The following is a 15110-nucleotide window of genomic DNA, read 5'->3' as shown; positions in this document are numbered from 1 at the left end:
AAAACATTGATAAAATGAGGACAGAGAAGAAATGTTTACTGAGTACCTTACTGTCAAGCAGACTGTACCAGTTAATTTCTACATTGATTTAAAATGTAATCCCCACAAAACAGGTGAGGTAGCTCTTAACATCCTCATATTTCAGGTGAAAAAGACTGCCACTCAAGGTTTAACAAACTTCTCAAAAAGTCATCTAGCTAATAAGCCTATCTGGCCCCAAGATACCCTCTTTCCACACTTTTTTGCTTGCTCAAAGCAGGTATCTTTACTGAATTTTCATTATTAATAAATGCTTAAGCTATAGTAAATATTACCAAATGCCTGAATTCTTAACCATTAAGGTAGGGAAAGAGGAAACTGTATTCATTTTCTTTATTATTTCAAAGGACATGCATACAATACCATTACATCACTAAAAAATGTAATTTGGGATCCACTAATTTGCATATTTCAAGACATGTTTTTCACATAGGTAATAAATTTGGAATCTCTAAAATGATATCTAAACCTGGTGCTTGTCAGCTTCTGTCATTTATCAAATCTTTTTTTTTTTTTTCACAAACTTTGAATGTCTTGGTCTTGGTTATGAAGGACATGTGAATATGACAGTGTCAAGGTCTGACATGACTGAAGAAAACGTTTGTTCTGATTTGCTGTGCATGAAAAATATTAATCCCACAACATGTAGGCCTACATTTACAAGCCATTGCAAATTGATGCTCTGCATATTTTGGTCACAGCTAATTCTGACAGATGAATGTGAAATTAGCCATGCAGCATTAGCAAGATAAAAAAAAAGTAATTGTTGTACTTAGTTTGCTGTTTGAATTTGATACCTACTACTAGTTGAGAATTGTTTTATTTTGATAACCTGCCAATGATTAAAATTTTTTAAGAGTTTATAAAATGTTTTACGCTCTGATTGAAAGACAAGAAAATAATTTCTTTCAAAAGTATAAAATTCCAAATACTATTGTTGTGAAAGAATAGATTATAAAAATGAAGCTATTTTTGAGGTAGAGATTGATTTAGTCCTACAGAAAAAATGGCACATGCATCATAATAGATAGGTAAAGATAATCTCATAAAAATAGTCTAACATGGAAAAATTTTTTATAGTTTTATCTAGTTATATGATTTCAGCAAAACTGAAATACAGTATATATATATGTGTGTGTGTGTATATGTGTGTGTATATGTGTGTGTGTATACATATATATATATGTGATAGGAAGTTAAAATAAACAAAAACCAATATGAAAAATCTTTATTTTCGTTAACTCAGTAAATTACTAACTAATGAATAATTCATATACTCTTACTGATGAACTGAAGTTCACTTTTTCTTGAAAACACTACTGATTTTCTTTACTTTGGTTTCTTTTTAAAATTATGATTATTTAAATTTTTTGATGTACTGAGATGATGTTATCTGTAAACAGCATGGCTCACTGATAAGAATCCAGGATTCAATCTGAAGACCTGGACTTGAGATGGTTTTTGGTTATATACCAGTTTTGTCATGAAAATAAGACAATACAGAATTTGACATAACTATAAATGTTTGAGTTGTATAAAATCTGTGATTTTTATAAATCAAATATTAGCTGAATCTCAGTTAAGAAAAGAATAAGAAATGAAAACGTTTATTTCAGTATAACCATACTTTGTTAGTTTAAACCTAAACTAGTTAATAGAAAGCAATTAAGTAAGAACAATGATAGTGTTTCTGGAAATTTTTAAATTACAGTTATGGATGATTCATAGTAGCTTCAATCTCAATATTCAATTAATTTCTAAATTTTATTTTGGTTAACAATTATAAGAAAATCCTGATTCACATAGAAAATTAGTTTCTAAATGTAACAGCTTTGAATGGCCTGCCTTGCAATCTCATGACACACTTGATCATGAGTAATCCGTAAATATGAAAGAGGATTCATAGGAAATTATTTCAAAGTTGAATTATTACAAGGTATAATATAATAGTACTTAAGAGCATAAGGTTTGAAGTCTGAAAGGCCAGGGACTAGAGTTCTGCTTCCCTTATTTAATTACTGTTTTCACCTTGACCTCTTTAAACCTTTTTCTTGAGATGTAAATTAGAAATAGTAATCATGTCTACCTGATAGGATGTTAAGGAAGATGATATTTACAAATCAATTAGCTTAAAGCATGGCATATAATTAAAGCTGTGTTAATTTTTAAACAGTGTGGATAAATGGGCTGAAACAAACTTAAATCTTTTTAATGAAATACTCAGTTGTCATTTTTTAAAGTTCAGATAACGTGCTAATTTTTGTTAAATTTTCCCTCAAAATTTCAAAACAAATTTCTTCTCTCTATGTCAAGTGACTTACAAAGTAATAAAATGCTTTATATTCACATACAGCACAAAAACAAGCAAATGGGGAGCTCTAAAACATTTTTTCTCTTGTCCAATTGAATTGTAAAGATTTCATGTTATGTCAGCCTATAAGCTAATTACTCAGGTAACTTGTATGCACATTCTTGTATTCTCTCAGCTTTATTTTCAGACAATGTACTAATTGTATTTTCCTAGCTCTCTACTAATCTAATTGTTGCAATAGAACGTCATTTAATAAGTGCATTTTCAGCATAAGATTCAAATTGTGTTTGCATACATTTTTGATAGCATTAAGCTGTTTCATTTATTCTGAAAGAATTTGAAAGCCTTATTTTTATGTTCACTTTGTTTTGTTTCAAATGATGTTGTAACTTGGCAGAGATTGTGGAACTCACTTCAGAATTTCACTGCATAAACACACTGAGGATTTGAGTAATTTTAGTTGCCACAAAAATGATCCCAAACAAAAATAACTTCTCTTTAACTGTCTTGTCATATTTTCTATGACAAGAAGTTTCTGTCTTTAAATTTCTAGTGATTTTATAGAAGAATTTCTGGCATAATGTTTTCTTTTTCTGTTTTTGTTAAGGTGGATGACATCAGTTGAATAATCTTAATATAATACATGTTATTTCATCTTAAACCAGATCAATCTCATCACTAGATTCTTTCCAAATTTTTCATTTTTTACCAATAATTTTAGTTTCAAGAGTAATTTTAATACATTTGAAAAAATAATAGTTATAAATGTAAAAGTTATACAAGAATGCAAAGCTTATAATAACACTATTATGAACAGTTACAGAAGAATCAAAAATTTAAAATAAGTGCTAAAACTATTTGAATACTATTTGTATTAGAGTTCTCCAGAAAACTGGAATCAGTAGGATAATTTATAGGTACAGATAGCGATAGAGATAGATTATAAGGAACTAGTTCCTGTCATTATGGAGACTGACAAGTCCAAATATCTGCAGGGTGAGTTGGCAAGCTTGAGACCCAGGAGAGCTAATAGTGTAGGTTCCATTCTGAAGACAGGCTGGCTAAACACCCTGGAAGAGCTGATGTTTCAGTTTGAGTAAGGCTTTCAGCTGATTGAATGAGACCCACTCACATTATAGAGGGTATTCTGCTTTACTCAGTCTGCCCATTTAAGTGTAATCTCATCCAAAAACACCCTCACAGAAACACCCAGGAGAATGCCTGACTAAATATCTGTGCACCCTGTGGCCCAGTCAAGTTAATCATAAAATTAATCATCACACCATGTTATACACATAATTTGTTATATCATTATTTGCCACTGCACAAAAAAATACCACCCTATGATTCGAGTCTGCACCAGCAGGTATGCCTGAGCCTTGCCTGGCATTTAACTGAGTGCAAAAGCATGCAAACATGCTATAACAGTATTCTCCCTTTCACAGTTTACAATTCTTGGCATGCAGAGGTCTGAATCTTTTTGGTACCATTGTAGCATTAAATGATATTGCAATGATTCAATGAAAAGTTTTAAATATAAGCATAGAGATAACATAACAAGCTTTTTCTAATATATGTAAAAAATGAGTTAGCCTGGCAAAACAAGTTAACTGATGGTCTCTGATGTTTTAAATTCAACATATAATATCCTTGATATGTTGTGCTGCTTTATTTGTAAAGTTATATTCTATTTAATTTTCACTAACTTATGCAGAATTTGAGCTTTCTTTGTACTAGTCCCTAGCAGCCACTTTTTGCTTATATTTATGGGTCACAGATCGTTGCTTGAGAAAGAAGCACTTTGAACATCAACTCTCTAAAATTCATTGTAAAATATCCATGAAACCTTCTGGAAATAAGAATTTTTCATATAATAATAAGTAACAAACATATTCTAGATTCTGGTAGGAATTTAAACAATCCTCCATTGATAGTTTGTGATTAAAAATCAGTGCCTGTCTGGAATCCTGTCCTTTCTACTTATTTTCTGTTTTCCCTCCAGTAGTTGGGTTTCTGAGTATATTTGATAAAATCATTGTGCCAATTCAACAGTCATACAGGAGCCCTCTCTGCCCATTAACTTTTTGGCTTCAGACCCTATATTGGTAAAGCAAACTACCTCAGGGCATATGTACATTCTGCAGTTTTAGTGTCCTTCAAAAGCACATCAAACAGAAGCATTTTTTTGGTCTCAGGCTCTTTCAGAAAATTTAGAACACAAATCATATCTCTTGTCTGCCCACCATATTTTTGGCCTTTGATTCCTTCCTGCAACCTGAGTAAACCTAGAAGGTTTCATCGTATTTTACTTAGAAAGAAATCAGTTTGACATCTAAACCCAGACAACGGTTCTTAATCCCTGGGTACCTTTCATATGTATGCAAAATTTTATACGTATGTGCATGTATACATATTTTCCTGGGTAGAGAGTCTGTAGCATTCACTGAGTCTTAACTATGTTCTTCATTCCAAATAGGTAAAGCCATTGAACCATTAGGAAGAACCTAAGTTTCACCAATTTCCTTCTGTATTAGTGTTCTCCAGACTTCCTCAGAGAAACAGAACACACACATACAGAGAATGAGTTAGAGATTTTAAGCAATTGGCTCATGTGATTATGGGGGCTAGCAAGTCTGAGATTCACAGGTTAGGCAGTCAGGCTGGAAATTCTGGCAATAAAAGACCCTGCAATCTTGAGTTCAAAGGTAGTCTAGAAGCAAAATTTCTTTTTCTTCAGGGGACCTCAGTCTTTTCTCTTAAGGCCTTCAACTGATTGGATAAGGTCCAGCCACATAATGAAGAGTGATCTGCTTTACTCAAAGTCTACTGATATAAATATTAATCACATCTTTAAAAATGCCCTCACAGCAACATCTAGACAGATATTTGATCAAAAATTGGGTACCATGACCCAGCTAAGTTGACATATAAAATTAACATTCTATGCCCAGGGGCACCTTCCTGGGCACTCTCTTTCGATAGTAGTACCCTGACTCACAGTAAACATTCAATAAATATTAGCTTTATATTTGTACATTTTAGCCTACTCTTTGGCTTCGGATCTGAGAAGGAACTCGTACCATAGCTAAGCTAAAAGTAGAATGGATTACAATCTCTTTAGCCTTACTGTCCTCCGAAATCTTGCCTGAATCTCTTCATCTCTGTGCAAGAAGGAATATCATGTATGCTGTAAAACTAGTTTCCCAAGATCCACAGGTAATTTCAATAAGACCAACTAGTCTAGTTAAAGGATAACTTGACAGGAAAAAGAATGTCTATAATGAAAATGCAACAGTATAAGAAGAAAACAAATGATAGTATTTAGAAGTAAATCTTTGATGTTGGCTTCCAAATTACTAATGGATTTTCTTCCTGAAATAGGAAGATGTCATAGACTCTTGAAGACCCAGTTTTCCAAAAATTTATCCTGCTGAAATTTAAACTGAGAATCACTGCTGTTTATCAATTTCATCTTTGATTTATTGTTCATTCCCTATGAAAACAATTCTTAGGTTCAGGAGGGAAGTCAGGGAGGAGACAGATTGTAGTCAAAAGCATTTTTCCTTAAGATGAAAATATACTGTCTTTGGAGGATCTGCCCCCCACTATGGAAAACACCTGCTATAATAACTGTTATAGACAGGGGTACATCATATTCCTCAGAGATGATATGCAGACAAAAGTCTGAGATTACTTCCGCAGAAGAATCATAGAATTGTTTATAGCTGGAAAGGGTCTCAAAATTCATGATGCTCAATATCATTTAATAAAGAAATCATGGCAGCCCAAACAGCTTCAGAGCCTTGTCACAGGCACTCAGTTCTAAGAGCTATTTAAAACCTTTTCCATGCTTTCCAAACTTCTTCTGGCCTCTCTCCTCTCCCCTTCCTTTCCTCCTGAAAGATCATCTTATAGCCTTCAAATTAAACTACTATCTGTATTCCATCTCAATTTAGTTCTTTCTTGATACTCAAATATTTATCTTCCTTTACCCTTCAGGAAAAAATACACCTTTCCTTCTCAAAGTTAACCCCAATCTTTGTCTTTCCTTCTCCTCTCCCCTTCTAGGACCTGAGTACTTCAACAAGTGATCTGAAGACAGCAGCATCCGAAACATCTTTTACTTATTTAAAGTTCTCTCTCCAAGATTTACAAGCAGCTCATGCAGCTCAATAACAAAAAAACGAACAACCCAATCCAAAAATGGGCAGAAGATCTAAATAGACATTTCTCCAAAGAAGATATACAGATGGCCTACAGACACATGAAAGAATGCTCAACATCATTAATCATTAGAGAAATGCAAATCAAAACTACAATGAGATATCATCTCACACCGGTCAGAATGGCCATCATCAAAAAATCTAGAAACAATAAATGCTGGAGAGGGTGTGGAGGAAAGGGAACACTCTTGCACTGTTGGTGGGAATGTAAATTGATACAGCCACTATGGAGAACAGTATGGAGGTTCCTTAAAAAACTACAAATAGAACTACCATACGACCCAGCAATCCCACTACTGGGCATATACCCTGAGAAAACCATAGGTCAAAAAGAGTCATGTACCAAAATGTTCATTGCAGCTCTATTTACAATAGCCAGGACATGGAAGCAACCTAAATGTCCATCGACAGATGAATGGATAAAGAAGATGTGGCACATATATACAATGGAATATTACTCAGCCATAAAAAGAAATGAAATGGAGGTATTTGTAATGAGGTGGATGGAGTTAGAGTCTGTCATACAGAGTGAAGTAAGTCAGAAAGAGAAAAACAAATACAGTATGCTAACACATATATACGGAATCTAAGGGGAAAAAAAAAAAAGGCCATGAAGAACCTAGTGGCAAGATGGGAATAAAGACACAGACCTACTAGAGAATGGACTTGAGGATATGGGGAGGGGGTGGGGTGAGATGTGACAGGGTAAGAGAGTGTCATGGACATATATACACTACCAAATGTAAAATAGATAACTAGTGGGAAGCAGCCGCATAGCACAGGGAGATCAGCTCGGTGCTTTGTGACCACCTAGAGGGGTGGGATGGGGAGGGTGGGAGGGAGGGAGATGCAAGAGGGAAGAGAAATGGGAACATATTGTATATGTATAACTGATTCACTTTGTTATAAAGCAGAAGCTAACACACCATTGTAAGGCAATTATACTTCAATAAAGATGTTTAAAAAAAATGTCAAAAATAAATAAATAAATAAAGTTCTCTTTTCTTGTCTCCACCTTGATATTATTGAATCAGAATTCAATAATATCAAGGTCTGGAATGAGGTCTGGAATCTGCATTTTTAGAAAAATTCTCCAGGTACTTTTTACACATACCAAAGTTTTAGAAACACTGCTCTTGACAATATCCATCAATAATTGCCTCTTTTTCTAACAAATTCAGAAGCTTCCTTTTAAGTGGCTCTGAAATTCAACTCCCATTCCTCAATATCATCTATAAATTTCACTCAGAGGTCAGTTATAATCCCCTTAATGGGCACTAAAATGGCCTTTTCCCAGTCCCTTTTCTTCCTGACCTCTCTTCAGCATGAAAGAATGTCATATCATAAAACACTGAACTTTCAAAATTACAGTAAGGCACACCTGACGAAAGGAAAGAAAATGATAACATAAGCAGGAGATTTATGTGCTATTCCAGTCAATGAACCTCTGCTCCAAAACAGGCATGGGATGGGATACTTGAACCTGCTATCATCTCAATAGGTCTCTCGCAGTGTGAGCTACTGAAAACTCTTTTACATTCAACATGGTCCCTACATGAAATTCAACTATGTCTTATGGCACTGGAAAGAAAGAAGGAAGAAAGGATTTATTCCAATTTGAGGGGAAAAACTTGTGTTAAATTTTTATAGAAAAACTGTGTGTCAATATCTAATATGGTACCTTTATAATAGCTTTTATAAAATAGTTTTTTTTATGCCATTTTCAACTTATGTCATGAATTGAGAATCTAACCCTTGAGTAAGATGAAAATTCACTGTATAATTAACTATACCCTTTATTAAACTGCTTAATTCCTTAGCCTCAACAATGTATTCTCATCTGGGTTTTCTCTTATTCTTACTGTTCCTTCTTGGATCTCCCTAACTGGTTCCTTTCTCTAAAAATGAAGGCACTTTTTAGCCCCTTCCTTCCTCCTCCTGCCTTTACTTTCTCTGGCTTCTTCCACTAATGAGTCCCACTGTAGAAGAAGACTTGTTTAGTCTCTGAATTAAGTCCAGCCAAGGGCAAAAATCTTCTAGTAACACCAACTCCATCATTAAGCAGATCTGAAATTGAGTACTACTTCCTAATGATGAAACCTAGTGGTCCAGGTAAAAATGTCAAGATCCTGTGTTGCTCCCGCAAGCTTCCTTGTTACCTTTCAGATCCATTATTTTGGTACCTGGGGACAAAATGCTAATGCCTATGTCACTTGGAAGTCACAGGAAGTCTCTGTCCCCTCCTATGCTGACTCTGTTGACAGGTTTAAGTTTCTGCCTTGACTCTAACTCAGTGGGCTGACTTGTTGGCCTATGCTCTCTATTAGACATTGTCAGCTACTCTACTTTTAAGTTCTACCAAATTGAGGAACTGATAAAGTGGCTGATGAGATAGACCAAAGCTTGGAGAAAAAGTTCCAGTGGATCCCAGTGTAGTGACAATGGGAGCTGAGAGTAAAAGAAATTGGAGGGATGGGGAAACTTAAGGGACACTTATTTTGCAAGATTTTAGCCTTTCATAACTACCATCCAATATTAGATTGAATCTTAATAGTAACTTTTAGAATTTATGATATGCACTGACTTTTATTCAGAAAAGCACACACGTTTCTATGTTTGAAAATGTCAAAGAATCACTATGAAATTAGTTCTAATCAGATCCTTGCCATTAGTGAAGTGTGAATTCAGCAGCATTCAGAGGAAATGGCTTTAGGAACATAAAAGTTAATCTATCATGCTAAAAGATCATTGAAAACACTATTTCATAAGCCAAATTGATGGCAGCTATATTAACCAAAATATATTTGCAAAGGAAATTTTTAAGAAGTATATCTTTATTTCCATTAGATGAAAGTATGTGCATGTCTTCACTCATACACAAGCAGATAAAATTATATAATATTTTATAGTTGGAAAAAACTTAATTATGAAGTCCAGCACTTTCATTTTAATAGACGAAGGTACTAAGGCCTAGTAAAGGCAGACTAAATAACCTGTCTAACATCTAGTTACTGTCATAACCAACTCTAGAGATCTTCTCCAATGCTATTTAATTTATGCAACAACTATCTATGGAATACCTTCTCTGAGTACTGAAGCAATGATAAATGGAAGGATCTTGTTCCCAAAAAGTCCACAGTACAAAGAGAAAATCATACATGCAAATAACATAACTCAAATATCAACTGCTCCAGCTTTGGGTTACCACACTTCCTTAATATTTAAAATGAACTCACTTAAGCTCCTATCATGTATATGTTGGAAATCATTGCCTTCTTTCTCATCTATTGACTTCTCTGAAGGTTCATGTTTCTCCTACTGAAATTCTGCTCCAATTTCCTGCTTTTATGATGCTGGGTGGATCATCGGAGGATGTAACTAACGGCTGACCTGTGATCTAGACCTGGACAATTAGAGGTCCCCTTACTCCCTCCCCTGTGCCTGGAATGTGTGTTCTGCTTGCCTTCCCCAGGCTAGAAGCTGCCCAAGGACACACACTTGAGATAGTTATGTAGTGTTAAGACCATCTGGATGGTATATGTGACTGAACCCAGTTAAGGCCTGTATATAAACTTTTAAGATTCTTGTGGGAGAGTATGGAAATCTATTCATCTTGTGGCCACCCAAGACAAGCCTCGAAAGTAAGTTCCATTACTTATTAAACCTGCCCCCTACCAATCTGAAGTGGTGTGCCTCTTTCTTTGGTCTCTCCCTTCCCTCTGAGCAAGGGAACCAGTATCAGATATACCTGGGAAGCTCCTGAGGAGGTTGCAAAGCAACAGATAAATTTTCATACTTAACGTTTCATCTTTTGTGACCAAATCACTCTAATAGGGGAATACAGATCATTTATCTCAGATTTCCCAAAGCACCCATAAATGCAAGACCTTAATATTTAACTTAGTTTCCTAAAGAGATGGGTATAGTGAATGGGTATTAAATCACAACTGTAGCTCTTAGGATTTTTGGTAGTAATCCATAAAAGAAAAAAATATCAAACAGTCTTAAACTATTCATTCATTCAATAAACAGTTTAGTTATTGGTCCAGGCGTTGGGGAATCAGTAATTAAAAAATAGTCATATATCCCTGCTCTCAGGGAGATGAATTTTTCTTGGGGGAGACAGATAATAGGCAAGTAAATAAATAAATATGTATGTGCAGTGATCATACTAGAGAGAAGATTACGGCAAGAAAGGGCACAAGATACAGTTCATCTTTTAGTTAGGGGAGTCAATGAAGAACTCACTGAAAAGGTGGAATTTAACGAGAAACCTGAAAGAACTGAGGAAGTGAGCCATGTGGAATGTGAAAGACAGGGGTTCTAGGCAGAAGTAACAGCAAGTGCAGAGATGCCAAACTTGGCATGTTTGAAGTAAAGCAAGGAGGCCAGTGTGTCTTGGACAGAGTGACAGATGAAAAAAATAGTATATAAGGTCTGAAAGATAACTCTCTCCATATGAGCAGAGCTTCTTAGGCAAATATAAGGACTTGGGGTTTTATTCATAGTGGAAGTTTATGCCAGGAGATTGGCATGGTCTGACTGTTTACTGAACAGAGAATAGGATGGCAAGAGTGGAAGCAGAGAGGCATTTGGGAAGCTATGGCTATAAACCAGGAGAGAGATGATGTGGGTTTAGATCAGGGCAGTAGTGATGGAAATAATAAGAAGTGGTGAAATTCTGGATATATTTTGATGGAAAAGCTGACAAAATTTGCTAATGGATTAGACATGGCTAAGAGAAAGAGGAGAACTGGGAGGATAGAGGTGCATTTAATAAAATTAGCAAGATCACAGGAGAAGTATATTTGGAAGAGGGAGAATCAAGAGTTTGGTTTAATTTAACAGTTGAGATTCTTTGGGTCATCTTACTAGAAAAACCAGATGTTTGGCAGCCTTCACGACCAACGTACAGGTCATTTGATCTTAATGACTCAGTCAAGTCATCAAAGACTTACCTTTTCCCTTCCATTTTTCCATCTCTATTATTCTCAGTCAGAGTCTTCCCACGGATGGATCCCCATGTGGTCAAAGGATAACTACCATCAGACATTGATGCTATATGTCTTCACATGCAGTAGGACAGCCAGGGCAATTCTCACAACCATAAGACAAAAAGTCTTGAGACTGTACTGCATGGATCTTTCCTAAACTAACCCATGTACCTCAGAAAGTGTCAGGAAAAGTGTTGACTAGATTACTTTCAAATTAATCACTGTGTAAATGGTATTATGGGATAACCTTATTATTTAGACCAATTTGCTATAACTTTTGGAAGAGGACGAAAGGTTAATCCCATCTAAACCAAATGATTGCTACATAATCAGGGAAGAGTGGAAGAGTGGGCACAATGCCCACTATAAATGCATAGAAGAGCAAATGACTTAAATACTGGATGCAACTATTCTTACAAGCCCTTTGGCAATTCCCATCCTTGGGAAATCTCAATGGCTGCTTTTGTTTGTTTGTTTGTTTGTTTTGTTTTTTAATTGAGGTTCCCCTACAGAAAAGGAGTTCCATGTTACACAGCCTCCTTTCCCTGGAAATCTTTCTCATATTTCCTCTTCATACTATTTCTCGGGCTCCCTAAATCCCTCTCCCCAAGTGCTGCCACCAAAATATTCAAAATCCCTATCACTTGTCACTTTATTGTGCAGAGAAATTAGCTTCAAGCCAGTTTTGCATATATACAAATTCATTTAAGTGGCCTTAAATGAAAGACTGTTCACTCCAGGAGAATCTAAAGAGGTTTTGAAATTTTGGTATTTTTCCTTTAAACACATATAGTGAGAGGGAACTATATGGATCTTTTCTAACATATATGAATTGCCTTTAGAAAACAGAAGTAGCAAAACAGCCAGGATTACATGTGTTCACCAGAGAATTTATTTTGTTTATTGTTTCACATAGATGTTTTCCCCTCTTTTACAATAATTATTCAGTGAATCAAGAACTCAAAATAAGCTCTGTACAAAGTGCTATAATAGCTAAGTAGTACAGGCATCTAACTCTGCCCAGCATGGTGATAAGAACAGGTATTCTGTATCTGATAGACAATATTGAAGCTACTGACAGTTTCCAAGAGACACAATTATATTCTAGAAAGATAACTCTAACAGTTATGGAGAAGAAGTTAGGAGGATGATATGTAAAACCAGATGCCATGCAGTCACTTAGGAAGCTACAATAGGCTAGTAAAGATAGTGAGGGACTGGTCCAAAGCAGAGAAAGAAGGGTTGGAAAAAGGCCCCAATTTTAAACATAATTATGAAGTTGAATTATTATGTTGCCTCTCTAACATATCATACAAAACTCACTATAGCAATATGGGCTGATATCTTTGGAAGCATAAAGACTGAGTGAACAATTTGTTAATTTTTCCACAGCCTTTTGGATTTTGTTATTTTGCCATTTTGTTGTTGTTGTTGTCCTTCCATTAACAACACCTGAATGTTGCTTCTAGGGAAATGGTCTTTTCTCATTAAATACAATCTGTTAGATCAATCAAGAGAATCTGTTTCCCTCCATTTTCTTCAATTTAGACCAATAAGATAGATCCTCTCTGGAATCTGTGGTAGTGGGGGTAGGGAAGAAGAAATGAAGATGATCATCAGCAGCACCTGATGAGACTGCGTATCTGTTGTTACTACCAGGATTCCAAAAGTTGCCCTAATTCTCATCGTTCAGAGTTCTCCAGTTTCCTTTAAAGTAAGCTAAACTTATATCTCCCTGTACCGTCCTAAGAAATTATTTTATGCCAACATTAGCTAGGAGGGGTTTCTATTCCTTACAACAAAAAAACCTAAATAATACATGATAAAAAAGTATGCTAAAAATAAATGAGTCAAGATAAAACAATGCTCACAGAAGAAACCAGGTTTTCTAATACTCGGCATAGTGGTTTTGAACCATGCCACGCTGCCTCTAAATACTGAATAAGAGAAAATGTTCTTCAGACATAAGAAGCATAGTATCTAATGGAAATGTGTTCTTCAATGCTAGAATAAATTATAAAGAAGGATATAGTAACTGGTTTAGATGCCATGAGACCAATGGCAAAGAACAAACTGGATATTACACATGCTAGGACTTGATCATAGCATAACCTACCTTAGCCATGTCTGAGGATTATACAAAAATAGTGAGCAAATCTAATGCAGTCCTGGAGGTCTAGTAGTGATGGACTATATGCCAAGTTATTGACTTCATCATCAAAACAATATGAGAGTTTCTGAGCTCTCGTTGTTTCTGCTACTGCTGCTACAAAATTCCATTTTGTGGTTTGTGGGTGAATTAAAGAAACTTCAATCAAGACTTTAAACTAGAGCTTTTGCAAATAATAAAAAGCCTAGTTGGGTAAATTTTAAATCATCTTCTTGGTTCATTGAGTATGCAAGAATAAAATTTCATGGAACCAGCAAGCTCCTTTCTGCTCAGTTTTTTTGCCCGCAAGTTTAGGTGACGATCAGACTCCTGTGACTGTTCCTTGATCTTTCTGCTTCTGGGGATGAAGGAATTCTCTAATTTATCTGCTAACTAGGGAATATGGCTCCCTCCACAGAAGAAAAAAATCAAGCTGAAATTTGCAGTACAGGAACTACTGGAAAGGGGAGGGAAGATGAATTCAAAGAGAAACAAGCCAACAAACTGAAAACTCCTGAAAGCTGACACATATCAGTGCTGAAAACATTGGCAGATTACCAGAAAGTATTTTGCCATAAGAAATTCAAGTTTAGAAGAGCTAACTTTAGAATGAGGCAAGGCAGTTAACTGGAGAAAAAACAAAAACAGAAATGGATAAAGGGGGAAAAAATATAAAGGGATAATCAGAGTTGAATTCGAGAGAAGATGTTGACAGCCCCCCTCTGTTTTAATGAGAAAAATACCGCACAAAAAGTAAAAGTTTCCTTTTCTACCTGCTGAAGAACTGAGAATGAAAATTCATTGTAACTAAGCAACAACATTGACGATTCTCTGATTTAGTATACTGTGGTTTAATCAACAAGATAAAATAAGAACACTGGTGGGCTTCCCTGGTGGCGCAGTGGTTGAGAGTCTGCCTGCCAATGCAGGGGACACGGGTTCAAGCCCTGGTCTGGGAAGATCCCACATGCCACGGAGCAGCTGGGCCCGTGAGCCACAACTACTGAGCCTGCGCGTCTGGAGCCTGTGCTCCGCAACAAGAGAGGCCGCGATGGTGAGAGGCCCGCGCACCGCGATGAAGAGTGGCCCCCGCTCGCCGCAACGCGAGAAAGCCCTCGCACAGAAACGAAGACCGAAAACACAGACAAGAAAAAAAAAAAAAAAAATCCATGCTTAAAAAAAAAAAAGGAATACTGGTAAATAAAGTGTAATTTACTTTACCCTGGCCAATAAGATAACATGGGTCATATCCTCCCATATCCTCTCTTTCCAAAGCCCCATTGGTAGAGGTGACTTTTTTTTCTCATAAAGTCGCTTTATTTATATTCCAAACAAACCAAAGCAGACCAGAAGAGGTGACCACAAGTTAATCCTTCCACGCACGAGATGGGAAC

Source organism: Balaenoptera acutorostrata, chromosome 3 (assembly GCF_949987535.1).
Source record: "Balaenoptera acutorostrata chromosome 3, mBalAcu1.1, whole genome shotgun sequence".
Classification (NCBI taxonomy): Eukaryota; Metazoa; Chordata; class Mammalia; order Artiodactyla; family Balaenopteridae; genus Balaenoptera; species Balaenoptera acutorostrata.
Note: the sequence above shows the minus strand (reverse complement) of the source record.